Below are 15,264 nucleotides of genomic sequence, written 5' to 3' on the forward strand. Positions count from 1 at the left end.
CTCATCTTTATGATCCTTTCAAATACTATTATATTTTTACATCCAACATTGCACAGAAAACTACAATATTTTCCAATAAAATGTGGAAATGATTTTTTTCATATTCCCATTTTTTTATTTTTTTTTGATAGGAATACAACTATAAACAAAAACAGAATAAAAAAATGTCCTTTAGTGAAGACTATATACAAAAGCACTAACCAAACTAATTTGTCAATTCACACAAGAGGCTCAGAATAGACCGAAATATTAATACAACTGTACAGAAGAGAAAAATACTGTTGTTTCTCTGCACCTGCCGGGTTTCACTTGCTCATTCAAACCGCTCAAATGTTTGAAGTCCAAAACCAAGTTATTCACATTATTCATCTTTTCCTGATGTCTTTGCTTTGGGTAAGCACTGAAGAGTTCTCCGGTCTGAGGCAGATCTGTCCCTTTCTTTATTTAGAGGCTTTGCAATCCTGCAAAATACAAATGGTGAGTAAAAAAAGTTGGTGCATGTAACTAGTGTGAGCGGATGTGACTTCGCCACTCACTTGGCTCTACTGGTTTACTTCATCCTTTTTCTGTTCCTCTTCTTTCTCATCTGTTGTGTCAGAGTTCTGTTTGTGGTTGTGTTTCTGGCTCTTCATCCGTTTCTTCTGTCACCCAGTTAGCCAGCTGTGGTTCATCTTCACTTTTCTCTTGTTTGTCTTCTGGGTTTATTTTCTCTTGTTTGTCTTCTGGTTCTATTTTCTCTTGTTTGTCTTCTGGCTCTGTTTTCTCTTCTGGTTCTCTTTTCTCGTCTTTCTCTTCTTCCTGTTCCTTTTCTGAAGTCACAGTCTCCACTTTTCCCTCCCGGTTCTGGCTTCTCAGAATCTGTGGATTTCATTTCCTGCTCAATCTGTTCTTTAAAGGATTCTGGGTCTGCCGGCGTCTTGTGCTCTTCAAACCACGTCTCCGCCGTGTCCGTTTGGAGTCGTTTGATCGAGAGGGCTGTTTTATCCACCTCTTCATCCGTACTGGACTTCCTGTGTCTAAATCGTGTGGCGGCGTTGATGGAATGTCGAGCTCTACCCTGCTCAGATTTAAAACACGTTCAAACACTGAGCGGCTTGTATTGGTTTGAATTCACTGACATGTGAAATGTCGAAGTCTCAAACCTTGTTGATGCTTTGAGAACAGTTCCTCGGCGGGGCTCTGAAGCTGGCAGGACTTTCCTCTTGTTTGGGTGTGAAACAGCTGCAGGAGGACTAGAGGGGCTGCTGGGAGGCGGGCACGGTAACTTCACCGCCCCTGGGCTCTTTGGGAGGGCAGAGGTCCCGTGGGAGAAAGTGTAAGGCTGGCCTGTGTGAAATGGGATGGAAAATCACTTTTTATTATCTAAAGCAACACTGACTTCTGTCCACTAGAGAAACATTGCTGTGAACAACCAACCTGCAGTTTCTCAATGAGGGCAGAGTTTCTGTTCTTCCTGGTTGATGCAGTTTCAGCTCCTTTCTATACAGTTATAAATAAATCGGTTTACATGTATATATATATATATATATATATATATAATAAAAAACATAATAATACTAATGTTTTAATTTGAGAAAAAAGCACTGAAAATCTGCATTATTGCTACAGTGCATTGCATGTAATTTATTATCAGGTAATAAGAATTAGTAAATAGTAAAACATTTTTTTTGCATTCATCTACCAAGGATATTGTTTTAACTACACTGTTAATGACAGCTAGTTTTATTGCTGACAATGTGGGTTTCCCCCGTCAATGAGGATAGTCTCACCTCATCCTGGCCTTGACCTGCATCGTTACCGGAAGGCAGCGGCAGAGAACGAGGGGGTCTTCTCCTGACAGGCTTGTTCTGAAACAAAAGCAGAGCTCAGGTCCACATGCCTAAACACGTACATACCTTACTAGCACATTACTTCCACAGAATTCCTAATGATCAAAAAAAGAGAAAGAGAGAAAAAGAACACCCCTGAACATTTAATATTTAAAGTAATACAAAATAAACTAAATACAAATACACAAAACCTGTAGAAATAAACAATTAAAGACCAAATAAAATTAATAAAACATTTCATTAACAATAATATTAACAAAAGAAACATAAAAAACTAAAGTCAACACATAATATTTAAAACAAAATAATTCCAGTAATACTACACTATAATATAGAAACAAAAATCTTACAATATATAAAAAATATATATTTTTAAATAAAATTGATAAATATATGAAATATATAAAAATAAAATATAAATTTTAAAATAAAATACACTCTGTAGATCAAACATTAAGATATGCACACATATCTGACTGAAGGGAAAGGGGGCAAAAGGCAGAGAAAGGTAAAAACCAAGATAAGCCATCTGTCACTTGCATAGACATGCAGCATAGTGGTTCTGCATTGCATAACATTCACCCTTTATGTAATATCTGTGCTTGAGGGCACCTTCCTTCGATGTCTGTTTCCTAAGAATGACACTTTGCCAAGCAGTTCATGAGAATTTGCAATATTAAGTCTTAACATTAACAATTAGGCACATATAACAAGAGTGGCACATTCATAAAGACAAAAATCTGGGTGGCACAGAACCAAAAATACATAGCAAAGAATGAGACAAGAAAGGTTTGCTTCCTTGTCTTCATTGTATGTGGCTGACATGAAACCCTTTGAGATTTTCCCCTGAATTATACACTTCCTCTTGCTTAATGTGCACTGAGGGTATCAGAAAATATATCATACAGTTATACATTCTAGACTTAAGTACATATACTAATTATACTATTAAGTACAACATATACATTCATTTGCTATTGATAAATTTAATTTTTCACGTCTTTTTTGCTTTCCACACTAAGCCTTGGGGCTAACTGTTTTGTTTTTGTTTGTTTTGTCTTTTTTAAAAGAAAAGACAGCAGAAAAGCGGAAGATTAAATACAAAAATGGTAAACTATAAGCAAAAAAGAGGAAAAAAAGGTTAAAAAGATAAGACGACTTTGTTAAAGTCATGAAAAAGGAGATGGGACATATTAGGAAGTTGAAGTGCGAAAAGCAGAGAGGATGTGATCATATTCGGATAATATGAAACCTCACCACTTCAGCCTCTGTCATGTGGGATATTGGACAACTGAATTTTCAGCTAGTTCAGCCACAGAACGCTTTTTACAACAGAATGCTCCTGAAATATAAAATGTTAGTGTGAATGATAATGCAGCTTCTTTTTGATATATTTTCTTAATAAGATTTTCTTTATATTTACTAAGCATTAAAATCCTTGACAAAGCACTCTAAAATAAACGCATTAACTGTAAAAACACCTGCCACCTTTATATATTCTATAACAAATTCTCTTAAAGCGTATGAAAACGCCCAAGTAATATTGCAAAGAGCAAGCAACACCTTATATTAGAGGATATTAGTCCAGCTTTGACTTTTTAATCTTCTAGTAAAGATTTCTAATTACAAGCCATTAGGTTCTGTTATGCTGACAGTGAGGCTGAGAAAATGTCTTGTTTTTCACCACAGAAACCAGCCGTGAATACTCATTTGAGCGAAGTGATGAAAACAGCGTATTTCAAAGGAAATCTTTGAGAAAGTGCTTTTGAGCCACGCAAGCATCCTCGGGGACACGGGATGACTTAAGCCCACTGTTATCATTCCCGTCTCAGGCTCTTCCATCCACAGGCTTCCATCTATGACCATTAGCACTCTCACTATCAGTGAAGGAAACCAGTGCTGCCTTGTCAAAAAGTGATAGCAGAATTTGGTATTTTAGGGCTGAGGCAATGTCTATGGACATTCACAACTGTTTGTTTTCAAGAGTTTCAGTTTTAGAGCGTTGTAGGAACCCACTCAACACTAAGCTGCATGCAGTCTATACCTTACAGGATGTTGGTTATACAATGATGAGGCAACTTATGATAAGACTGAAGTATATAGAAGAGTCACAAACAGGAAGGGTGTTTGAGCAAACCAAACCATTTTTGAACAAAGTTATTCATGAATACAACTTTTCTCATGAAGTTTCTCAGTATGCAGATAAAAATGTTGGTAATACTTTTAAAGTGCCTCTATTACAGATTTTTGAAAATGACCTTTCATGAAGTGTGTAACACAGCTCTAAGTGAATGAAAGCATCCTGCAAAGTTTAAATTTGAAAGTTTCATGTTGACATCAAAATGAAACATTAGAGTATCGCCCACCCACGTGGTCTTTTGCATTCATCTGAATAAAAGCTAATTCATTCCTTGCCACTAAGTTGCATCTTTTGAAGTGTTAAAAGCTCACAAACACTGCTTTAAATGAAATCGACCAATCACTGGAGAGCTTTGTAAAAGTTCGTAATTTGAACAAATCGTCAAGTCATTAGAACAATTAAAGTAAAAATAAATGCATATTATAAAACTAAAGTGTTTTTCACCTTGCATGCATGTCAACCTATTGTTTGGACTCCCAAAACAAAAATATGAACCTTTCACCAATCCATAATATGGTCACTTTAAAGCCTTTCTGTATAATGCATTATAATTATTCATATTGTTTGTTGTAATAAATTATATCTTCTTGTAAATAATTTTTACAGTGCATAGAGAAAATAATTATAAGTGGTATAATGTATTAACTGTGGTTATAATAATCGTGAGGTGAATTAAGGCATAATTATCGCAGTAAAATATTAATGCATTAATACACTAAAACTACTTTTATAATGCATTATACAAAAGGCTTTAAGTAAAGTGTTATGCTTGTTTAAAACAGAAAATGTATCATCATCCCAAAATACTGATCTTCTCAATGACCTGAAATTGCATGATGATCAATGGCTGTCAAATTAATATTATGTTTTATTTATTCTTATATACAAAAACAACAGTTACTTTAGAATCAGTAAATAGCAAATTTTATTATTAAATTTTTGAATCATTCAAAACTGCTCATTAATCCAAGAACAAAACAAGCGACTACTCTCTTTGTGAGGTGAGTCATCGAATCATTTGGATTTAATGATTCAAAAACAACTGATTCAGTAACTCAACTGATTCAAAACACAGATTCATCCAAAATTGAAACACTACAGAGTTATGCTTGTGCTATACTTCCACCGTGACTTAGATTGGGGTAAAACTGTTAGACGATATGTTGGTCAGTGTAAAATTTTATTTAATCAATGCTTTAATATACTTTTTTGAACCAGATCTTAATTTCTACACTCCAATATATCAAGCTAACACAAAGTACTACAATTCTTTCAAATTCTTGCCACGGTGTCCATGTACACCTGGTAGCCCTTTGAAAAAGGCATATGACAGCCATAATAAAAAGCCAAATAAGAGCTGGTAAACACCTGGTACCTTGATGCATTTTAGGCCTCCATTTAAATAAAAAAACACTTTGCTCAGCCTCTTTCTATCTGCACTGCTCTCAGTGCCGTCTGTGTCTGCTGCCCATGTGTTCCAGCTCCACTAGATCCAGTCCTCTTTAAGATAAAGCATTCCATCATGACATCATTTGCCTTATTTAGTGCCAAGATGGACAGAAAAAAGCTTGTTCTGTGAAATAGCTTGTTGCCATTTTAAATCGAGGCATGTTTACAATTCACTGATATATCAGTACAACCCTCAAAAATTGATATTCCATGTATCTGAGTAGAAATTGTGTTCACAGGAACACAATTAAGCATTTTAGCTGATATCAAGCAGTCAAGCATGTATTTTAGCACCCAGCTCACTTCAGACTCCAGCCTGAGAAAACATTCTCCAGTGTGACCCCCAAGAAACATTCACAGAAATTTTTAGTGTCACTGACAAATTGACAAATTTATGCTAACCGCCAAAAACAACATGGGAAGATGATGAGGACCTGCCCCAGAGACTGAAGCGCTCCCAGAGCAGAGCTCCCATGCTCAAAATGCAACATAAGAGCATGCTTGCCATTTTTAACAACAGCAACTGAGAAAACACAACTAATTTCCTTCATCCATTTCCCCTCTATAATCAGATTTTTGGTTTTTCAGTAGATATAATGCAAGTATGAGCATAATCTAGCATTGCTAACATTTATTTCTGCTCTACACTGTGAGAATATTACATCAAAAACTGCCAAAAATACATCTTGGATTGCCTGAGGGGAGTAAATAACCAGCCATGTTTTCATATTTGGATAAACTATGTCTTTAAAACATGAACATAAATGACAAATGCTATGGTCTTTGCTTTTAAAAGGTTTAATTCATACTCAGTGTGTATCTCACATGTTAAGTACAAGGCATTGAGCTCATTACTACTCATTTAAGGCTGGGTGTGGGCAGCTCTTCCCTTGAGACCCAGTGGGTGGTGAGATTTACAGCAAAGAGAGTGTGTGTGTGTGTGTGTGCACCTGGTATTTATCACGTTATGGGGACCAAATGCCCACACAAGGATAGGAACACCAGGAAATTTTGACCCCCCATTTTGTCTCCTCATGAGGAAACAAGCTTATAAAACATACAGAATGATTTTTTTTTGAAAATGTAAAAATACCAGCAGTGAGTGAGTGAGTGAGTGAGTGTGTGTGTGTGTGTGTGTGTGTGTGTGTGTGTGTGTGTGTGTGTGTGTGTGTGTGTGTGAGTGTTAAACGTGTACACATCTGCAGAGGTGACCCCTGAAGATGACATCACTGCCACTAATAGTTTCTTCAACAATTTTACTACCTCAATAAACACTGTTAGCAACAAAGAGAGATTCATTCCAAAACACTTTCTCTTTACAAGAGCTGGCATCAGTCAGATGACACGGGGTGAGTAAACAATGCTACAAAACATAATCAATTCAGCATGAGCCTTTCTTCATCTCCAGAACAGGGGCATGATCAGTGATGACTTATACTAGCGTGTTAAAGCACACTGCAGAGCTGAAGCAAGAATCAGCCATCATGAGTGTGGGAGCAGTTCACGTGTAAAAAAACAAAAAACATCTAAGTTGGGCTCTCGGTATTTTGGTCTGTGTTTCATCCTGAACTGTTTCAGCCGTGTTGTTACCAGCTGCAGTTTGTCAGAGGCAACAAGGAGGCAGTATCTCTTAAAAATAAAAATAAAAATGAAATGTGTAAAGAAATAAATTGCAAATAACACTTAAAACTGGACTTTTAAACAAATGGACTTTTACATTGTCACAAAATATGGTAACACTTTAGTATAGTGACCGATTCTGACTATTAACTAGTTGCATATTAGCATGCCTATTATTAACATATACCTGACCATAATAAATACCTTACTAACTATTAATAAGCAGCAGAATAGAACTATATTGAGGCAATGGTAGGAGTTAATTGTTTGTTAATAGCAAGAACTGGACCTTAAAATAAAGTGTGACTCAAAATACTACTATTTAAATAATGTTTTTGAAAAGTTACCTTGAATTAAGCAGCAAATTAAGCTTGACTTATTATTCATGTTTGATAATAATATGAAATAATATGTAAATACCACAATGATTTCTTAAGGACCACGTGACATTGAGGACTGCAGTAATGGCCTTTAAAAATATAGTGTTGTCACTTTACAATGCATCACAGGAATAATTTACATAAAAAATGAATAAACTGCAATAATATTTCTCAATATGACTTCTCACTGTATTTTTGATCAAATAAATGAAGCATAAGAGACGTTTTTTCAAAAACATAAAAACAATTCTTACCCACCCTATTCTTTTCAATAGTAGGGAGCCTTTGCCTTGCCTTTTATAAATACTATTATTACCATATAAAACTTAATTATTCTAAGTATCATTTTACATATGCACGGTGTTGCATCTGTCTTTAACCTGTGAAAGCGTTAAATGTGACTGGAACATTAAATTCAATATGTAAAAAAAATAGTAATAAAAAACCCTCGATCCTCCTCATTTTAGAAGTCCACCAGTACATGCTGCTGATTATGAGCTAAAGAGTGGAAAATAGAATCTTATTAGTGTGCCACAAAGAATCTGTTGTATGTCTGAGGGTTGAAGGACATGACTCAATTTACACAAATACATTCCCTAATGGGAAAGGACGCACAGGGAGGAAGACAGAATTGTATAACCCAAAACATATTCCACAAAAGGCACCGAATGTAGGCTCTTCTACCTACAGAGACTCTTCCTCTTCAAAACATGCCAGAATCCACTTTATAATATAGAGGTACAAACTGCATTCTTAGCATTGCTGCATGGGATGCACAGTAGGAGTATAAAGAAATTCATAACTGAGCAAATGAGAGGTTAACCCTGGCCATCATATATCTCAGTGGAAGCTTGACTGGTGCAGGACCCAAGTTGTGATTTGCTCTGCATGCAGGCTCTTATTTCAATATCTGTGACACTTTAACAGCATTGAGTGGTTAATGGCACCACAAGAATAATCACAGAGCCAAGTCTTAACTACCAACTACCTGAGCTGGGATGTTAAATTCAACACTCATTACTCATTATATAAATAATATCATATTATCTAAGTTATATATGATATTCTTTATATCAGTCCATTCTATACTCTTAGAATGGTCAAAGGGATAGTTAATCCTTTAAAATATTTTGAGGAATGCTGGTAACCAAACTGACCTCCTTTACAAAAAAAGATGACAAATTTCACAAAAAAATAAAACTGAAAAATAACAATAAACAACAAAAAGGTAAATTGTCAATTGCAAAACATCTATAATATGTTTACAATTATATTTCCGTGAAAACCCATAAATTTAATGATAATACATTGCTACATTTAAAAAGCAGTCAATAGGAAAAGATCTTCTCCTGGCTGGGTCATGCTAACTAGCCAAACCTTGACCTCTTTAGTTAAAGTTAGCTAAATGTCTGTATGTGTACAGCCAGTCCCCCGAACAACAATCATAACGCCACCAACATTTGGAGGTTTGTTACACCCACAATAATGCAAGGTTGAATGTTACGTATAGCAAAACCGAACATTTCGCATTTGTATGAAGTATGTTTATGGCGTAAGTCACCGTTTATTTACTAAAAGGCAGCAGAGTTCAAGGAAAATCACGTTTTTGTAGAGTGATCTCTATCCAAAAGTGCCCCAGTTCTATGACCTCATGTACTGGCTCAGAATACTTGGAGCGGATGGTGTGCTGGAAAAGTCGAGGAGCCGCAATACACTCTGGTGTGAGTCAGTGAGTTATGATGACGGACTCCACCTCAGGATTTGAATCAGTCACACAGTGTTCCAGGAGTATGTAATGACTCCATCTACAGAATAAGTCCACTTCCTGTAACAGCACAACCTGCATCCACTTGACATTATCTGACAAGGTCTCACTGATCGGAATGACTATGAACCAGAAAAGACATAGACACCGTGTCTAGCCGTGTACATTTACACCGCTTGCTAATATTCCAAATGAAGTCATGTCCCTGAATTTTTGAAGGGTGGCTGGGACAAGTTCACACCCATATGCTCTCACAGTCTCCCAGCACAAAGTTCAGCAAGTTCTTTATGAGGTAATGAACGATCGCTCTCCTAAATGCACGGAACGCTCTCCAGTACACAGAACTAACAAAATATACACGTTTTTTTTTTTTTGGGAGGAAGCTTGTTGTAATCGGTTAATGTCGTGTTGCAATAACATTTTCCTTCTCCAAATCTCTCATCTATGAACACACTCTGTGGTTGCGTACAGCTCTGACAAGAGAGGACCGTCGCCCTAACAGCTGCTGAGGTGGGACTGACACTGACCCGCATACTCACATAGCTGACATTCAGGAGATAATCAACTTAAATATCCCGACGTCCGCGCGGTACAGCGCTCTGAGAGTCAACACGACCCAACACAAAGCTGTAATCAATCCAGTCATCACAACTCCAACAGCCATGATACTAGCCATTTGAAGTGGATCAAAACCTTTCAAAGTCGTCCTAAACCTAAAACCAGAATGCAACTTTGATTAACTTTTTTCACCCACATCAAGTGTATATTTTTAAGGTGCATCTTTAAATGCGGCTCAGCTCATAATATATTCAGAAAATGGTTCCTCAGGCTTAAAAGTGTGCAAAAAATGAGTTGAGAGATCAATTTATTTTGTCTTGTTTGTGAGTTTGTGCTACTTGGCATTGCATATCTGAGTCAGCAAACAGTTCTCCTCACCACAACGTAATTTTCAGAGCAAGACAACAGAAGCACATGCACATGTTGTTTTGTATGTTATAATTCACTTTCCAAGAAGCAGCAGCACCTTAAATTTAGCTTTAATTAGTATGCTATGATATTGTGCAGCCCCATACTGTTCCCTTAGTCTGCATGGTCAGTAATTGTAAACAAACATGATAAAGCGCCAAATATGGCACACTATTAATGTTGATGACTTTAACCCTTTCATTTCATAATTTGCATGAAAAAGATCTGCATTAAATAATAATAATCATTAAGAATATCTTTTATTTTGGTATATACAATTCAAACAATCACTGATATCAGAGATATTTAGAGATTTTATTAAAATAACCAGTTTGCAAATGTCTCTGACTTATGTATGGCAGCTTCAGTGGGATATAATAATATGTAGGGCCTATGTAGGTCATGGTATAAAAACATTCAGAAACCTATGATAAATGTAACATATTTTGCCCACAAGTCACTAAAACTGCACTCAAAATATTTAGCAAGCCGTCAAAGCTCTTTAAAAAGGCTGTCTATTTGTAGGCCAATTGTTTTTCTATAATCGCTCAAAAATGTCCCAAGATGGAAAAAGTGGTTTGAGCATTCAGCCACTAAATTAATCACAAACTGTACGCTGAAATCAGTCGACAAAAAACTTCCAATCTGCAAACACAAGCACGTGGGTCCACCATCCAAACCCGCCATTTTAATCTGTCATACGGATGAGGTTACACCACTTCCTGTGTCAGTTAGCTTGCTGCCATTCCAGTCATACTTTCTAACTTGAGACATGTGAGGGAGGCAGTGTCAAGTCAACAGGATTCACTGGTCAAACAGAATTCAGAGAGTTACTGGCACAAACACAACAATAAACTGCTAGACATGAAAGCAGCCTCTGCAAACAAGATTATGTAAATCAAAGGAGGTTTGCAGGTGGCTTGGCCGATATGGATGACGTAGCCACAGCTATGCTTTATTAATTTTTCACCCACTAAACACCCACTATTACTCAAATACACGCTGAGAGTGATATGTGGAATGTAAACAGTTATCTCTTAACCTTGACAGCACATAATTAAAAACATAATTATTCTGTCTGTAGTAAAAAAAATAAAAAAACAAAAAAAACAAAAACGTGTTAAATTAAAAAAAATACAAATACAAAAAATTTAACTTGTGGAATATAAACTTATGGATACAATGGAGTCTAAAAGTTTAATTCAAACTTTTTACTAAATTTGTAAACAAAAATGCTATGATGTGAACTAAATAAGGTAAAGTTCAACATAATCAAAGCTTTATACAAAAGTGTGGAGTTCGTGCAGCTTTTTGATATTAAAGCAATAGGACAAATCGATACATATTTAAAAAAATATATTTTTTTATTCTGTATCTTTTTTAAAAAAATACTGAAATGTACACTATATAGCATAATGCAGTAATTTCTATGACATCTGTAATTGCTGATGCTTTGCCATCTCGAATCATCTTGTGGCATCTTATGGACTGAAATGCAACAAGTTTTGTTTACTCTGTAGCAGACAACGCGTGAAGAGCAGTATAGAAAATAAACTTTTGCAAATAAAACAACAGTTTGAAGCGCAAGCACAGAAAATAATTTCATACCTCCATCTTGCAGCGCTGTTGGCGTGTTCTCAACTTCTTGTCGCTGTTTTGGTGTGACACTTGCTGAAGCAGCGCGCGCGCTTTCTCCTCACACGGGCGCGCGCGCCTTCTCTCTCACAAGTCAAGAGGGTGGTCGTTAGTTATATTTAGGTCTGACTCTTACAACATTTCCATGGTCAAAAGATTGTGCCATACTCTGCTAGAAAAGCTGTTGCAGTGAAACTGGCTGCAGTTTCTTACATATTTTCCCAGACTCGTGAAATGTGTGCTGTTATCACCAAGGTTCATTTGCAGACATGTTTCGTAAAGAACAGCACTTTTGACAAATGGAATTAAAACCTGTTAAATTCATGAGGACTTCATACATGTGTTTTACAAACAGCTGTTTTATTCTACGTTGAGAAGGTCGCCCCCTCATGGGCGCGGCCGTATTTACATCAAACGACATGCCATGGAATGGACAAAACTACCATCACCAATACTACATCCATTTATTTATTTATTAGTTTTTGTTTTGTGATTTTTAAACCTCAAAACAATTTCTAAAATAGAAGACTAAATCTAAAAAATAATACGGGCTACTATACAGCCCCTTAGAAAACTTCTAAGAGGGCCTCAAGATAACTTAAAATGACAAAACATCGAACAGAGCTGCGTTAACAGCATTGCACAGAAGTGTGCAAACACAGAAACAAAACCGCTTCGTTGCGGCACCAGAAAAAACACTGGTACTGTTGGAATAAATAGGTTAAATGAAAACAAAAAAATTAAATGCCTGATTGCACCTGAAGTTACTGTTTGTATCCATTTGTTAATATCCACATGGTACTAATGATAGTTTCTCTGATTAATGATTAATTAAAAAAAAAAAAAGTCATAAGACAAAATATTGGTAAAATTTAATAAACAATGTAGGCAAAAGCATGATCAAAAACTGATGATACACTGGGCAACTTTAGGAAATGTTGTCTTAAAGGTCAACCAGGTGAGACGCAGAGGGCCCAAAACTGATCTAAATTATCCAAATAGAAATTGTTTACCCATTCTGAATTGAAAAGTGCCCAAACAACATTGCTCAAAAAGTTGCCCAGTGTCTCATCAGTCTAAGGCTGTGAGATTGTGAGCACAACCTTTGCGTTGAAGCAGAGAATGTTTCCAATGTACTTTGCGCAGTATGCACCATAATGGGAGGTGCTTTGAAAGTAAAGGAACAGCGGCTTAGTGATTGCTAACACTTCCATTTATAGATAAATGAAAAAGAAACTTTAATTTTATTTTTTACAGACTGTTCAATGTTTATGTATAAAAGAAAACATGCTATGGAAACAGTTTCCTGGAGATCGTCTCTTTTAGCATTGCATCTTTTAAAAACGAAAAAATGTGTTGTGGATTATACATGGGACGTTTTTGTAATGAGATTTGACCATTGACCATGACTTTTACTTTACTGTAACAAACAACCCACCCATAACCCCCAAAAATGCTTAAAGACAGTTTCACCTAGAGCACAAACAGTGAAAGGATGTGCAGATATGAAAACGTGATATTCACCACACAAAACTAAGCTTCCTCATGCAAAATCTGATGACAAACAGTGTCGATGTCTACCACAAAGCACAACTGTGTCAAGTATGGAAACCTAAACAGAGCTATGTGCGCAGTTTTAATGTGGCAACAAGAAGAGCTGCAAAAAAAGGTGAATGCAGAAAGGCACTGCGCTTTGCTAGCATTACTTTTAAAGCTTTGCTAGCATTACTTAGGTTTCCTGATTGCACAGACTTCAACATGGGACTCTGCAGACACGTGCCATAGGCGCACAGAGAGAAGTGAAACCTTCAGTACAGGACTAAAACATGTTTAATTGAAAACAAACTGAAAACATAACATGTGCTACAGTAAACACCTATGAGTTTAACAATATCGCCTAACTATTAGCATCATTAACATTCAACACTATAATACTGTAGTGTTTCCACTAACAGTGAAGAGAAAAAAAAATAATAATAAGTGACCGTTCATTCAGTTTCATAGAACAAGAGACTGCCCGGGAAAGCTATCACTGGCTGAGCTATGAAACTGAGCAAAATGAACTTCTTAGCAGTGACGCAACATGAAATATGGCAACAGAAGTGCAAACAGTTCATTGCAAATCAACAGCATTGGCGACATTACAACAATTTTGGTGCCTTCAAACTACAAAACATATTTTTAACTTAACTCCTACAAAATGACAAATAAAACTGCACATCATATGTAAAAAAAAAAGAAAAAATTAAACAAACACACATATATCAGGGATTGTACACCACTACCTTGTTTTGTACATGCAAGTAGTTTTCTAAGTGGGAAAAAAAAATGCAATTTACCTCACCGACACACATATAACACTTGTAAAAGACTCCTAAATCTTTCTGACATTAGTTGAACCGTTATAATAGAAGTAAATAGGGTTAATTTTTAAAGGCTTTTTCACTCATTTAACTCTATAAAAGCACTCTCTCAACTGGTTTCACACTGGTTTAGATTAAATCAGGATTATGCCTTAAATTAGACAATGATGTAGAAAACATTACTGAAGATACTGGCATATTGCAAGTTGCTTTCAGTTTAGACCGTTAATGTATTTTAGTCTAGGACTTGGCTTAAGTCTTGTCTGTGAAACCAGGCATTAGAGTTCTGTTTTAACTAAAGCTATGAGCTATACTAACTCGTATGGTCAATTTAAAAGTTTATGACATTGTGCTCTCATTCTGACAAAGTTGTATAAAATACAGGTTAGTATTTTCTCCCACACTAAAATCATGTAAAGACATGTAACTTGAGGTCTTGTTGTTTAGAAATGAATCTTAATTCAGTTTCATGTTTGTTAGTTTCTTAACCTCTTGAAGACCCCTCATCTTGCCCCCTCAATTTACTCCAAAAATCTGTAAAAAAATCCCCAAAAATGCCGCAGGGCTGAAGGGTTCAAAGAGAAAGGGATCAAAAGTAATTTGCAGAAATTAAAATTTAGTTGCCTTGTCCCAACTTGACTGAACACGGTGTAAACAAAAAGCCAGTCAAAACATGAGCCTTTTATGCCGTACACCTACTTATGAAGCACACACAAAGAAGAATGAGGTACTTCTTTGTTATCTGTTCAGCCATTTCCATTCAGTTCTGCAAAACCTGTAACTCTTCCTGCTGTAGGTTTCTCCCTGCAGTGCAAGTGCTGTTTTTTCTTCCTCCCGTCCATTTAGCGAAGAACGATCTGAAATTTTCACCGGCGCAGAGAAGAACAGGATAGGGTCCAAACAACTGTTAGACGTGCACAAGCAATGCGCTATAACAGCAGCCCTGCGGATTACCAAAGGTCGTCACACGAGTCTTTGTATAAACTTCGTCTGGACGTGCTTCTCGGTGTATAAGAAGACTGTCCGCACTATGTGATAAGGCAAAAGCACACCAGAAAGATCCCAAGGCTGATGATGACCAGAGCGCAAGCCTTCTTCCTGCAAGGTCTGGTCCTAC

At 36.4% G+C, this 15,264-nt stretch overlaps 1 long non-coding RNA gene across 1 annotated transcript; it reads right to left on the reverse strand.

Annotated features, from left to right (window-relative positions):
* Positions 1–1,295: 1,295 nt before the first annotated feature.
* On the reverse strand, positions 1,296–3,167 carry LOC122326109. Its single transcript, XR_006247425.1, has 4 exons — positions 3,087–3,167; positions 1,770–1,847; positions 1,417–1,479; positions 1,296–1,326 (listed from the first exon to the last, which is right to left on the reverse strand). It is a non-coding gene; the product is annotated as an uncharacterized LOC122326109 (long non-coding RNA).
* Between the last annotated feature and the right edge of the window lie 12,097 nt (positions 3,168–15,264).

The sequence above is a fragment of the Puntigrus tetrazona genome, chromosome 21, assembly GCF_018831695.1.
Source record: "Puntigrus tetrazona isolate hp1 chromosome 21, ASM1883169v1, whole genome shotgun sequence".
NCBI classification, from domain to species: domain Eukaryota; kingdom Metazoa; phylum Chordata; class Actinopteri; order Cypriniformes; family Cyprinidae; genus Puntigrus; species Puntigrus tetrazona.